The sequence below is a fragment of the Excalfactoria chinensis genome, chromosome 7 (assembly GCF_039878825.1).
Source record: "Excalfactoria chinensis isolate bCotChi1 chromosome 7, bCotChi1.hap2, whole genome shotgun sequence".
NCBI classification, from domain to species: Eukaryota; Metazoa; Chordata; class Aves; order Galliformes; family Phasianidae; genus Excalfactoria; species Excalfactoria chinensis.
Window position 1 is genome coordinate 32,713,819 of NC_092831.1, and position 12,778 is coordinate 32,726,596.

The window sequence follows — 12,778 nt, forward strand, 5'->3', positions numbered from 1 at the left end:
TTCACAGAAACCACGCTGAGTTCATATGTCCCAGAGTGCTCAAGTGAGACCAGTGAAGTCCCTATAGTAAGGTCCTATTGCATGGTACTGTCTGGTCACTGCACCAAGAAACTCACACCTACCCACGGCGTACTGCTGGGGTTCTTGTAAGTGGTGAAGGAAACAGGTCAAGAAGGTAGAGAGCAACACTGAGAAAGCAGTGGAGATTACAAGATGAATTTACAGAACAATAAGTAAATAAAAGCTTCCTGACCAGGCTCCCAGCTGATACCAAATACCAGCACCAGCTGGTTGCTAGTGGATAGAGACCGTATGAAAATGAGAGGTCTGGTTTCTGTAATTCACAGCAAGAACAAATGGACTAACCTCCTTAAAATGCAATCACCAAATCTGTCTTAAGAGAGAGCACTCACAAGGCAAGGTGGCCTTTCTTTCAGCACACCAGCAAAGGATGGTTGCTTATCACCAGCACTTCTAAGATCGCCAAAGGAGGAACGTGATGGCGCATAGAGCCAAAGCCCTGAAGATGAAGCCAAGGGACACAGAGAGGGAGCGGGTGCTCGCATTTCTCCAAGCAACTAACATGACAGTAGAAAGCAATACAAGCCCAATGGGATTGCAGTTCCTCCATCTTGATCCATTCACAAGTAATTTTCATCCCCTCTTGCCAAAGTTACACATTTCACCTCCCCGGACCTCCCCACCATCTCTTTTTACCAACAGCATTTCTCCCTGACCTTTTTGTTATCCTTTCCCCCACCCCACCTATATTTATGGATGCCAACTTTTAGACACAGTCTTCGCCAGATCTCCCTCACATATCTGTACCATAAAAAATAACCTCCCCAAGCTAACCAGGCACATTAGACACGCTTGGATTAGCGAGGAAATGAAAACAGGCCACAGGAAAGGAGTGGGCTGAAGGAAAAGCTGGAGATGTAATGCTAATCAGTCACATCGAGTCACATTTAATAGGAACTCAGGAATTTTATTTGGTATGAAAAAGATTTGGAAAGTTTTGATGAAGTTATGAAAATTCCTGTAAAAAAAAAAAATCAAAACCGGTTTCCAAAACAAGTTCACTTCCCCCACTGCCAGTTCTAACACAATTACCAGGAAGGATTCCAGCATTAATACAAGCAAGCCTCCTTTCCACTTCGTTCAAATGGCAGAAAATAACACAGAATCATTGGATCATTTAGGATGGAAAAGACCTCCACAACCCTCAAGCCCAACCATCAACCTGATGTAGCTCATCACATCCCGCTCGTGTATCTCATCAGCACCCTTTTGAGCTCGAGGATATCGGGGAACAGAACAGGGGTGAAGAGAATGCCAATAGCCCCATTTTAAGGTTGAGTAAATCGAGGCATTGAAGAGTTTCTGTGCCTTACCCAACCAGAACCATAATCATAACTCATTTGCATGTGAAATACTGTCTCCCATATTAACCTCGCCAGTTGAACACGACTCATTAAAACAGAAGCTCAGGGCAGAGGGTGGGGACTGTCATTTAGAACATGTACTTACATTTCCCAGCTCAAGAGGTTATAAAGCTATTTCTAGTACCCATTATGCCCATTTCATTCTTATTTTCTTTAAAGCTGACGTAGTTTGTTCTTTTCATTGCTGACATTCTTAACAACCCCGTTTATTGATGTGCCCCTTCAGCAGAACATGAGCTACAAGAGTAAAAACATCAGCCAACAGAGCTGTGATCCTGAAGGCACACAGAGCTGGAAAAGGCCTTCGGGATCATCAAGTCCAACTGCAGTGAACATGTTGGGCTCTTACAGAGACTCAAACTGAGACCAAAAGAAATCAGCCTTGGCTCTTCATAGGTTAACTAACTAGAAAATTAGGAAGATTTGCCCCCCAGGACAGAATGCTTCTCAACAGATAAACAAGGAGGTTCTTTTATATTAGGGTGCCTTTCTAACAGCTGTTCCTGCACTCCACATCTGATAACATTCCCATACTGTGGTCTTCAAAGCAACATGGAGAGAAACAACGTAAAGCAACCACCTCTATAATAGCTCCACAGATTATAACCTTGGGAGAAGACACTCAAGAAACATTAAGAGTCAGATCTAAACCCATATGCAAAATGAAATGCAGTTACAGATGAAACTCCCTCCTTAATGTACTGGACTGAATTCAACCCTGCTCATACCACCCAGCAGACAAACCTGGCCCAGCTGCTGCTCAACACTCCAGCCTTAATGAAAGCTTGTCCACGCTTTGAACCCAGCAACAATTAACCTTGACAGGGGGAGATAAGATTCAAATTTCAAAGAAGAGAGAGCTTACAGGATTTCTGTACGCTTTCATGAGGCTGTGATTATTGTTTTAATGAAGTCGTTTGTGATTTAATTTCCGTTTTGGGGGGGGGTTGATTTTTTTTTGTCTACTTAATGGTCGCACTGAACTTGGACTCGCAGCAAACTAAAGGATGGCCAAAGTCCAACCTATCTCCACCCAACAGCACTCAGCTGATACACACCCAGAAAAGGAGGAAATCAGACAAATAGAGGCAGTGGATAGCTTAGAAATGACTTATTTCAGACTTTTTGGATAAGGGAGAAGAACTCATTAGGATTTAAGGAAAGCCAAAAGTTGTTGCAAGAGCACTCTTATAGCAGACTGAAAATAAGAAGCTGACATATCTTTACACTCTTCTCAGCAGGAAGTCTACAGTCATCCATAACGCTGCTGATAGTCCTTCATGCTTGGCAAGGTTCGCATTTGACCACGTGGAGCTCATCCATCAAGGTGGATGAGGAGGAAGAAGCCTCTAACAGAGCTGATCCAGACAAAGCGGCCACTGGTGGCCTTCAAATAAGAGGGAAGGACCAAAGATGGGGACTGACATGGACAAGTCAGATGAGGAAGGAGATGTAGGGGAGAAGTGAGAGACAGCAAGCACTCTGGAAGTGCTCCCATTTTCTTCCCCATGTCCATTGGATGGGGAATCAGCAGTGGCGTAAGAGTTCACAAGTGCTCTCAGTACTAAGAAACATCACATAGTAGGGATCACATAGTAGGACCTGGCACCCACACTGCCTAAAATATTACATCAGCAAAAGAGGAAAGCAAGCCTCACCGTAATGCATATCTATACACACACACACACACACATTTATATCCCCTTGGTATTTTCTTGGCTGTACTTTCAAGCACTGCTTTGCATTCACACAGCACGTACTGAAATCAATCATGAAGTTAAACATGTAGACTTTCCTTCCAGAGTCCTAAAGATAAGTTGGAGGACACTCAGCTGGAGTCAAGAAGAGCAGAGGGATGAAAACAGAGGAATCAGAGACACATTCTTTGCCATGAAGTCACCACAAGAGCCTATAATAGCCGTAGCAGCAATGAAAAGGCCTAGGCTGAGCTGTTCCTCCGTAACACACTCCTCCACGTTAAGATGATGCTGCCAAGCTGCTTTGATGTCGCACGATCCCCTCTCCCAACCCATCACACAGAAGCCCTCTCAAAGATGCAAATCACCACCTTTAGGTAAAGCTCAGTGCCCCAATCCCTCCAGATTAGCTCCTTAAGGCTTTCCCCAGTACTTTCATATATTTTATGATATATGGGCAATGCTGTTTGCACACTCCATTCTTCACTTAAAAATCTCACAGCTTTCTGGCCTCGTACCAGGAGCCACCGCTTGCTCTGATAGCAACATCAGGCCAGGAAGCTCATCCTGAGGGCTATGCAGAGCCCAGGACTTTTACACAGCTTTTAAGCCAAAATTATAGCACAGCCCATCTTCTAAATATCATTCCTCTCAGGATCTGCTTCTGTGGTTTAAAATCATGTGCCACAGCTAACCGGAGGGGGGGGGGGAAGATGAAGGATGTGCCTACAGACGGGGCTCAGCGTCCTTTACAGAGTCCAAAATGGCACCAAAACCACAGCTGGATCACACCTTATTTCACATTTTCAGTCACTAGATCACAGGCAAAAGGCACAGTAATAATTGGCAGTCCATCTTGCCCCAGATTTTTTGAACTCAAGTGCTTTAGAAAAAAAAAAATCCTCCCAGCATAGCTGAAGAGCCAGGTTTTAATACTGCGTGCATCACATCCTGGCTCGTAGCAGGTCACCGACCTTGACAGAACCTGGTTAGAGGGGGGGGAGAAGCCTTTCTAGTGCCCCAGAAGCTTCTAAAGATGAAAAAGGAGAATCACAATTCCCTAGAAATGAGACACACTGAAAAAAAATGCAAACAGTGCCCAATCCATAAACAAGCCAAGAGCAGATCTGATATTCATGTATTGGTAATGGCTTAGCGCAGCCCTACAAAATAGCTTCAGGGGCCAACGCAGGACCACTCAAACACAACACGGCTTGTATAAAGCTGTGCAGCAGCACTCAGACCTGCTGCTGAGCACAGGATGATTCAGCCCATCACATCCTCCTCTTTACGGCTTTAAAGCACCATCTGAGTACTGCTTTTTCCGTTGCCTGATCCTCACAAATCCTTGACCTGGTAACATCACATCTGCTAGATATCAGAGCACTGGGAAGGCTCCCTTCCCTGCCATCTCTTGCATGCAGGCTGCTTGTGAGCCCTGCACATTCCCTCATGCCGTGCAACACAACACGGTGTTTTGTCTGCAAGAGATGGAAGCTGTCAGGCTGTAACTCAAACAAATCAGATCCAATCACCTTATCAGAAAGGGCGATGAAATCAGCTGAACTGAGAGGCTATGAAAGCACACAGGCAGAAGTGCCGCTCGATGATGGGCACAAAAAGCTGACACCTCTGATGAGCTGCTCTCTTTGTAGGAGTCCTGCACTGTAGAGGACATGTGAAGATCAGCGTCTGGGCAGGCTCTCTGCCAATTTCTGCAGGCCTAAAGAGATGCTACATCCCAAGAAGATAAGATGCAAAAAAACAGGGATTTCCAGAATCCCCTGCAGCTCCTAAATTTTGGACAAAGAGGTCACAAAACTATTGTAAATGGCCTAACATCGCATGGGCCAGATGTTAAATAGGTGCGATGACGTCCAAACAAAACACAGATCCAAATCTAGATAGCGTGGACTCCACAGCAACAGCAGGCTGGTTTTATTAGCACCCCTCCCCAGCTTAGAACTGAACTCTTGTGGAGGCACAAAGACTGGAGATGAGTGTTTTCTGCCAGCTGGACCCCGCTTTAGAGGACAATACAGTCTTGGCTTTTTAGAGAGTTAGAGCAGGGCTGTAAAGCTGCACTCCTGTATGCAGTTAAAGGGGCTCATGCTTGTGCTATCTGGAAGAGAATCCCAATTTTCTCTCTGGTACTTGCACAGATGCACATATCCCCATTGATCGAGTCAACTCTAGATCCCAAATCAGCCAGCTCGGTAGCACAGTACCCCAAAGGGAGCAGTCCTCAGCTTGCTCATCACTGGATTCACAATGAGTAGGGGATTTTTCTGGCTAAGGCCAGCCCCAGAGGAACCACCTGGAGTCCTTGGCCAGGCCAAGGAGAACCACTGCCCTGGCATGACTCACCTTCCCTCTACAGAGAAGCCTGGGAAGCGCTTCGGGGAAGAGCACTCTGCAGGATGAGGAGCGCCCAGATGGACACTCAGCTTCCTGAAGTACATCCCATAACTGCCTGTTAGTCAGAACAGCTGCCAAACCCTGACCTCTCTCCAGCAAGCATGACGCAAAACCAAGCCCCACTTACTGATCTCGACACACGTCACACAGCGATGGAAAAATAAGGGTCGGAAAAGACTTCAGGAGGCCACCTCGCCCAGCTCCGTGCTGCAAGGAAGTGTCAGTGCTGTATTATCCCTGGCAGGCACCTACCTAACCTATCCTGAAAGGCCTCTGCTGATAAAAGCCACATACACCACGTCTTTGCTATTTATATCGTAATTTCAGGCACTACGTGAAGAATGGAAGGCACAGAGGGGTGCAGCTCCATAATAGCTGAACTTTGCATTAGAGAAATGCTGCTAAAGCAGGGGGAAGCTGCTGAATAGATAAGCATCTCTGCCACGTGTCAGTGCAAAACGTAAGGGCAGGACTACATGCAAAGCAAGAAGGGCAGGAGAGAGGTGGCCTGGTCACCTGGCAGGGCTGTGACATCTAGCAGAGCTGGCAGGGCCACTCCTGCACTGTGCAGTGCACAAGTACAGCCCCCCAGAGCTCGCTCCTGCAGCCTCTGCCCCTTGCAGAAGCTGCTCTGACATTGTTCTCAGGGATTAACAAACAGATAAATAAAGCAATGAAGCTGTGTTCTCAGCTGCCTGGGAGGGCACGTTTCAGCAGGATGGGGGTCTGGATGTATTGACCTAAACACACACACACTTTGTGTTGTTGTTTTTTTAATAGAAAATGAACAGTGGAAGCTCCCTGCACAAAATCCCGTTAGCAAATAACAGGATTTCTGGGAGCACCATCTGTGCACCACATTGAATGCTCAACCCAGAGCACAGAAACTAAAGCATGATGTATATAGAAACCGGGACAGAAGAGCACATAACAGTGCTCCAAAGCAAGGACAGCACATGTAAAGGTGGGGCAGAAGCCAGAAGAGACATTTTCCTCCTCATCATACCCTCCATTCTAGTCTTTTCACAGCCTCTCTGCTAGGAGAGCACCACAAATGCAACTTGGCAAATAGCAGCTTGAAGTAGCAATCTTCAGCATCTCTGAAGCACCCCTTTTGCTTTGCACTTCCAAATGCCTCTCCTGTTGGCCATCCCAAGGGCTCTTCAACAGCCTCCTCCAAACCAGCTTACAGCAATTACTGCAATTAATTGATTTGCATATCCCCAAAGCCCCATCATTAGTGCAACACAGCCAAGCGTGTTAGTGCTTAATAATATCAAATCAACAATTATTTGTAACATCCCGTCCCTGCAGACCTAAATATAGAGACGAGCATTCATGCGAAAACAAAAAGGAGAGGGGGAAAAAAAGAACAAAACACCCCACACAAAACCCAGCAGCTAAACAAAAGAATTAATTTAGAGCAGAATTAGGATCATCGAAACAAGAGAGAGGGCACGGTCAGATATGCACGCTCTCCTAACCTGCCTACTCTCAGTCACTTAGCCAGCTGTAACTCAATAAAGTGATGCTTTTTTCTTGCAGTAAATACCCAATCAGCCACAGCAAGTAAAGGCACAGCAGAAAAGGCAAGAGAATTTCCACATCCTTTGGCCCTGCTTCAGGAAAGCACTTCAGCTAAAGCTGGAGATGGTCTCCATTCAGGACAGGACTCAAACACATGCTGAAACTTAAGAACGTGGAAACACAAGGCTGTAAAAAAATATACAGCCCCACGACAGCCATGGATCAGTCCACAATATCACAGCGAGCCTGCAAGAGGGCTGCTAAGGGTAGAAAGCATAGGCACCACTCCCTGTACAGCTGCAGCCAAAAAGGGACTCCCTTTTCCCCCCCACTTTTTGTGGAGCTGCTCTAAATTCTTTTATTACATCTCACACTGACAGGAATTTTTGCAGGAGGGAAAGGAGAAAAAAGAAAATGCAGATTGCCTTCAGTTTCCAGTTTTCCAGGCGCTTTTAGCAATACAAGCCACACCTCTTAGGGACCATATGCTGCTGGCTAATCTCTGGGTTCACAGCCAAAGCCCATGTGCTTGACGTGTGAGCCCTCAAGGACACGAGCTGCCTTTCTGTGCTCAGGCTGCATAGTGCCTCAGATTACCCAGAGGCAACGTCTGAATGGAAACAGTGGGCAAAAACCCAAGTCAGATGGAAAACGGTCTTCAAGGAGGTTTGGATCAGGGCTGCTGCTCTTTGTGGCGCTGAGGGACATGGTTCAGTGGGGTGGATGGGTTGATGGTTAGACTAGATGGAATTAGTGATCTTATCCAGCCTGAATGGCTCTATGACTATGATCAGCTAAACCCCTATATAGGGAGCTGAAGGGCTGGGCAATGGAGCCCCAGCCCCACAAGTCCATCTATGGGACTAGTCACACCATCCAAGTCATTCAGGTTCTGATAGAGTCCAAAACCTGGACTGAAAGATGAACCGAGCTTTTACAAGTGCATTTTAAAGAGCCCCAAACTGAATTAATTGCTGTTCTAATTGCTGGTGGAAGTGCTAAGTAGACAGACAGACACCCTAAAGCTCCCATTAAGCTGCCTTCCGTGTGGCTCTGCCTCCTCTTGCCCTTCTTGCAGGGAAGCATCCCTGGTACTGAGATCTCTACGCTTAATACTGGAATAAATCAGCCCATAGCACCACATCAACTAGAAAACAGTTGACCAACCCAACCGAAACATCTTCCATGTGCCCAACCTGTCCAGAAACACACCGTTATGAGGAGCTGTCAGCTCCACTCCATAGCAGCCTGTGGAAAGACAGAAATCCATTGTAGCAATGTTGCCTCTCAAAAATAAAAGGTTAACTGTGTGCAAAATTAGATTTGGAGGGTTAAAAAAAAAGCAAGAATGCACGAGGTTAAGCAAACACCAGAACGTTTTTCAAATTAGTCCCAACATTTGTTGCTTGCTTTTCCCACTTAATCCCCACAATTATACTCATGGATTTGCGTTTTTGCCGTGCCAGTAGACTCAAACTCTGGGCTCTAATTGAAAGCAGAGCCTCACTCACAGGACAAGCAAAGCAGCGAGACAACCACGTTTAACCCAGCCATAGCTCCCAAGAGCCAAAACCCAAGGAGCTGATAGCAACCTGCCATGCTGCATACAGCAATGGGGAGACAGGATGGCCTCAGCTTGCCCTCCCATCCCTATGAAGCACACAGGTTCACCAGTCCTACAGCCTCCATCTTGTGACAAATGGAGATGCCCTCTCTGGGCCAAAGCCATCTTTAAGCTTCCTTAATCCTCATCCAGTTCATCCCAAGGTCCCACAAACAGCTTCATCAGCACAGCTGTGGGGCCAAGAACGTTCCAGAAACAGCAGCAGGCAGTAAGACCCAGCTACCAAAACAAGCATCCCTGCAACCATCAGCACAGCTCTGTTATGCTGATGCTGAGAAGAGCTTCCAGCACACATTTCCCCTCAGTTGGGGCTCTGGCTTCACCACCAATGCACCACAGCTGTACTTCAATGCTGTAAATGGCACCAGCTGAAATCCCCTGTGAAGGAGACCCAGCTTTCCAGTTTGGCGCCTGGAGCGCAAATGAGGAGCAGCCACCAGCTACTGAATGCAGACTAAACAAAGCTTTTCATGCTGCCCACAGTCTGGATCCTTAATTGGAGAGTTATACAGCATGGAATCTGTTATTCCCATTTCTTTCATATCCCTCCTTGCCTTGACCAGTGCTACATCACACCTTGATGGTAGGAAGGAATAAAAGCAACGTCTCATTAGCAGCATCCTAAGCAATAAGGTTTTAAACCCCCCCTTGCCTCTTGTTGGCCTTCTGGCTTCCTACGCTGCCTGTAACCACAAACAAAATGCTGGTAGGTGTGCACAAGAAATGAACTGCAGATAGTACGAACAGGAAGCAAGGGGGGAAAAAAATATATATATATATATATATATATATGTATATATATATATGCAATTACAGCAAACCACTTCAAAAAGGCTCCTGTTTTGCTCAGAATCTCTTGAAAGGCAACTTGCCAGTCACGGATGTTCATCCCCCACCTTTCACCCAATTTAGAGATCAGTAGTCTGATTTTCACGGGCAAAAAGGGTTTCTGGAAACCAGACTCTAAAAGCAAAACACTTATAGGAAATATAAATGCTTCCTCAGAACCATACTGGGATTCTTTGTAAGAATACCTAGCAGCTTTCACTGCCTCCAGAGGGTTATTAAGCAACCCCTCTCTCTACAAGCAAAAGAAGTATGATGCATTTTCCATGGTTCGTACAGACATAGGAAAGCACTGAAATTCTGCCATACCAGATGAGGAAGGAATCAGTGTTAGCATCTCATTCTCTCAGCATGATAAATGTGCAGTCACTAGGGTTGGAGGAAACCTTTGGAGACCATCTGGTCTAATCCCCTGCCCACGGGGGCAGTAAATAAATAGCAGCATGCCTCCTCTGCTTGTGCAGCACAGGTGGATGGTGCATGAGGAGCAAAGAAGCATGCAAGTGACCTCAACGTAAGGACAATCTCTCCTGCTCTGTAAAGCACTGCAGAAAACAGTCTCCTCTTTGACAAGATGCTGCTGAACCACCCTCTTTCTTATCCTGATTGAACACATCTTAAGCCCTCAATGTCTTGCTCCAAAGCCTGGTCAGGTCTTCTTTTCCCCACACAATGCAAAAAGCAATGCCTCACTAACCAAGGTGAGCAAGGGGCACGTACTAATGCAAGATGTTGAGACTGAATCTTGTGCTTGGGCCCACTAAAGCCAATACTGAAAGTGTGCAGCCCCAACCCAGCAACTAACACTGCTGTAGGAAGCAGCTTAGCACTCCAGATCATCACAACCCTGCCACTCTGCCACAAGAGCTGCCAGGTCAAGCCCTGGTGACGTTTAGAGTTATACCCATGTAATGCTATAAAGCACAGCAATAATAGCAAGGTAGCAACATCCTAAGATACAGCAAGGAAGGACAAGCCCAAATACAGCAGCCATAGACACATAAACAAAGGAAAAAACCTGCTTACCCATAAAAGGCCTCCTGGGGACAGGGATCTCCAGCAAAAGATGGTCTCACCTCCACTGCCAGCCCTTAAGTAAGGTCTGGGAAGGAGTGGATCCCGGCTCTTTCTCTTCCAATCACTCAGGTACATTGCAGGCACCTGAGCTCCCCTGGGTTGGCCCTGCCTTCCCACCAGGTGCTCAATCACTGCTTCAAGCTGTGTCTTAGCATTTCCTCTACAACCCATATAGGTATAGGACAGCTTTTACAGCAGTTACATCTCACGCTGGAAGCATCTGCAGGGATGCAGATCCAAGATCCACACATGAAGCACACAGGTTTCTTCATCAGCAGTGCAAACTGCAGTTCAAGTGCAAATGCAAGCTCAGGCAAATGGGATGAAGCTCCTGTGTGAGAGGAGGCTCAAGGAAATACAGCTCTAGGACATGTTTTAAAGTGGTTCTCCCTGCACAGCAGGCTTGAGTCCTACCTAGAGAAACATTCCAGTGTGTAAACATAAGGTACATAAACTCTCTCCACCATCACACAGTTGTCTGTCAAAAGGAGGGTGTGTATGGTACCCAAAGTCTAACATTCACCCCTCCCTTACAAGGACTGCTAGCATTCAAATCTATGCTGTGCTTGTCTCCTGACTGCAATAGTTACGAGCTGTTTTCTCTCTGGCTTTTTTATTTCATCTCATCATACCAAAAGCAGAGACAGGCCTGGAAATAAAATCACCAGTTTCATTCATAAATCCGGCTCCCTCCCTTGCACTGCACTATTGTGGTTATTTCTCACCATTTACCACCCTGTAGCCAGAAAGCATTGTTTTTTATTGCTATTGTGGGAACAGGAGAGCAGGGAAAAAATAATCTTGAGCTTCCCTTCCCCTCCCTGCTCCAAATCAAATAGAATGGGGGGAAAAAGAAATCGGGCGGATGTCAGATTCTCAAAGGTTGGGGTTTTTTTTGAGCTATCTACCGGAGCTCAGTCTGCTGCTGCAGGTTTCTGAGCCTGAATTTTATCAATGGGTCGTGCTGGGTGCATTTTAAAGGACAGCAGGTGTTAGAACAATGAACCCAGGGCTGCCTTTTACATCTGGGCTACAAAAGCCATCCCAGTGTTTACAAGAAACAGGATAATCAAGAAAACATCCTGTCGAGGCACCTAAAAACTACAGCCTCTTGTTATTCATTTTTCTCTCACACTGTACAGCTTTATTAATAGCATGGGGGGGGAAGGGGGGACGTTTCACACTCATTTCCACACAGAAGTGACGCACGTGCAATGCAAAAGGGACTGGGCACCATGGGCTCGGTTTGCATTGTTCCTAGGTAGGATATTAACCCTTGAGCTCTTGCTGTGACTCACGGAATTAGCTGGTTATAAGTTGTTTTCACTTCGTTCACACAGCCTATCAAGTTGAAGCTCTCTGGGACACTCGAGCTGGAAATTCAGTCGACGTGTTCCGACTGTACTGTCCCTAGAGCCTAAACACAAAGAGATGGGCAATTATGGGGGAGGGATCATGGAAACTGCCCATCCATCTTAGCCTTCCGCACTTGTGTTTGGATCCTCATGGCCGGCAAAGTGAAAGAGGCTCTTCCTCTGCTTAGAGGGGACACAGCACAACCCTCCTGGAGGTATCTCCTTCCCTCCATAGATGGCACTGGCTGTCCAGCCTTCAGTGTCCAAAACAGGAATGCACAAGGCATTGTTGAGGATGGGGAGCAAAGGCTTTGGATGCTCCAAGGCATTTCCCCATTCCAGACTAACATTTCATGTCTCAGGTCATGATTACATCTGGCAAAATTAGAAAGTATTCACCCTTATAGCCTCCTCTCTCCTCATATGCTCCCTGCTTTAACAGGGTTTCATTTCTGGAAGCCTTCAAGCCATGATAGCCAGAACTCCCCCACAGAAACCTGAAGAGATGAGAGTTGGGCTGCCCAGCCTCCCAAGGAGTCTGACTTCCTTACTTCTGAGATGAATCAAAGAGGATTAACTCAACAGGTGCTTTACTGGAGAGCGGGTGGGAAAACAAAACAAAACACACTGAAACAACAGCCTACGTGCACAAATGGCAGATCAGCTTCTCTTCTGGGTGAGGAACTGCTCAAACAGATGGCTCATAGCCCCTTCTCCTTTAGACCCACCTCATTTTCAGTTGCTGGCTTTAAAGACATCAAGTCCCAGAGCCCAAACACTTCCCTTCAA

General features: G+C 46.4%; 1 protein-coding gene across 2 annotated transcripts in view; it reads right to left on the reverse strand.

The window, feature by feature from the left end:
• The window catches only part of ACKR3 (atypical chemokine receptor 3), a 46,097-nt gene that overhangs the window by 21,935 nt on the left and 11,384 nt on the right, over positions 1–12,778 (reverse strand). Inside the window, exon 1 of one of the 2 annotated variants that reach the window (XM_072342236.1) lies at positions 10,584–10,697. The exons of the other annotated variant lie outside the window; for it this stretch is intronic. The gene's annotated coding sequence lies outside the window, so the exon portion shown is untranslated. Of the gene's footprint in view, positions 1–10,583; positions 10,698–12,778 lie in introns of those variants that run through there. 2 annotated transcript variants of the gene reach the window in all.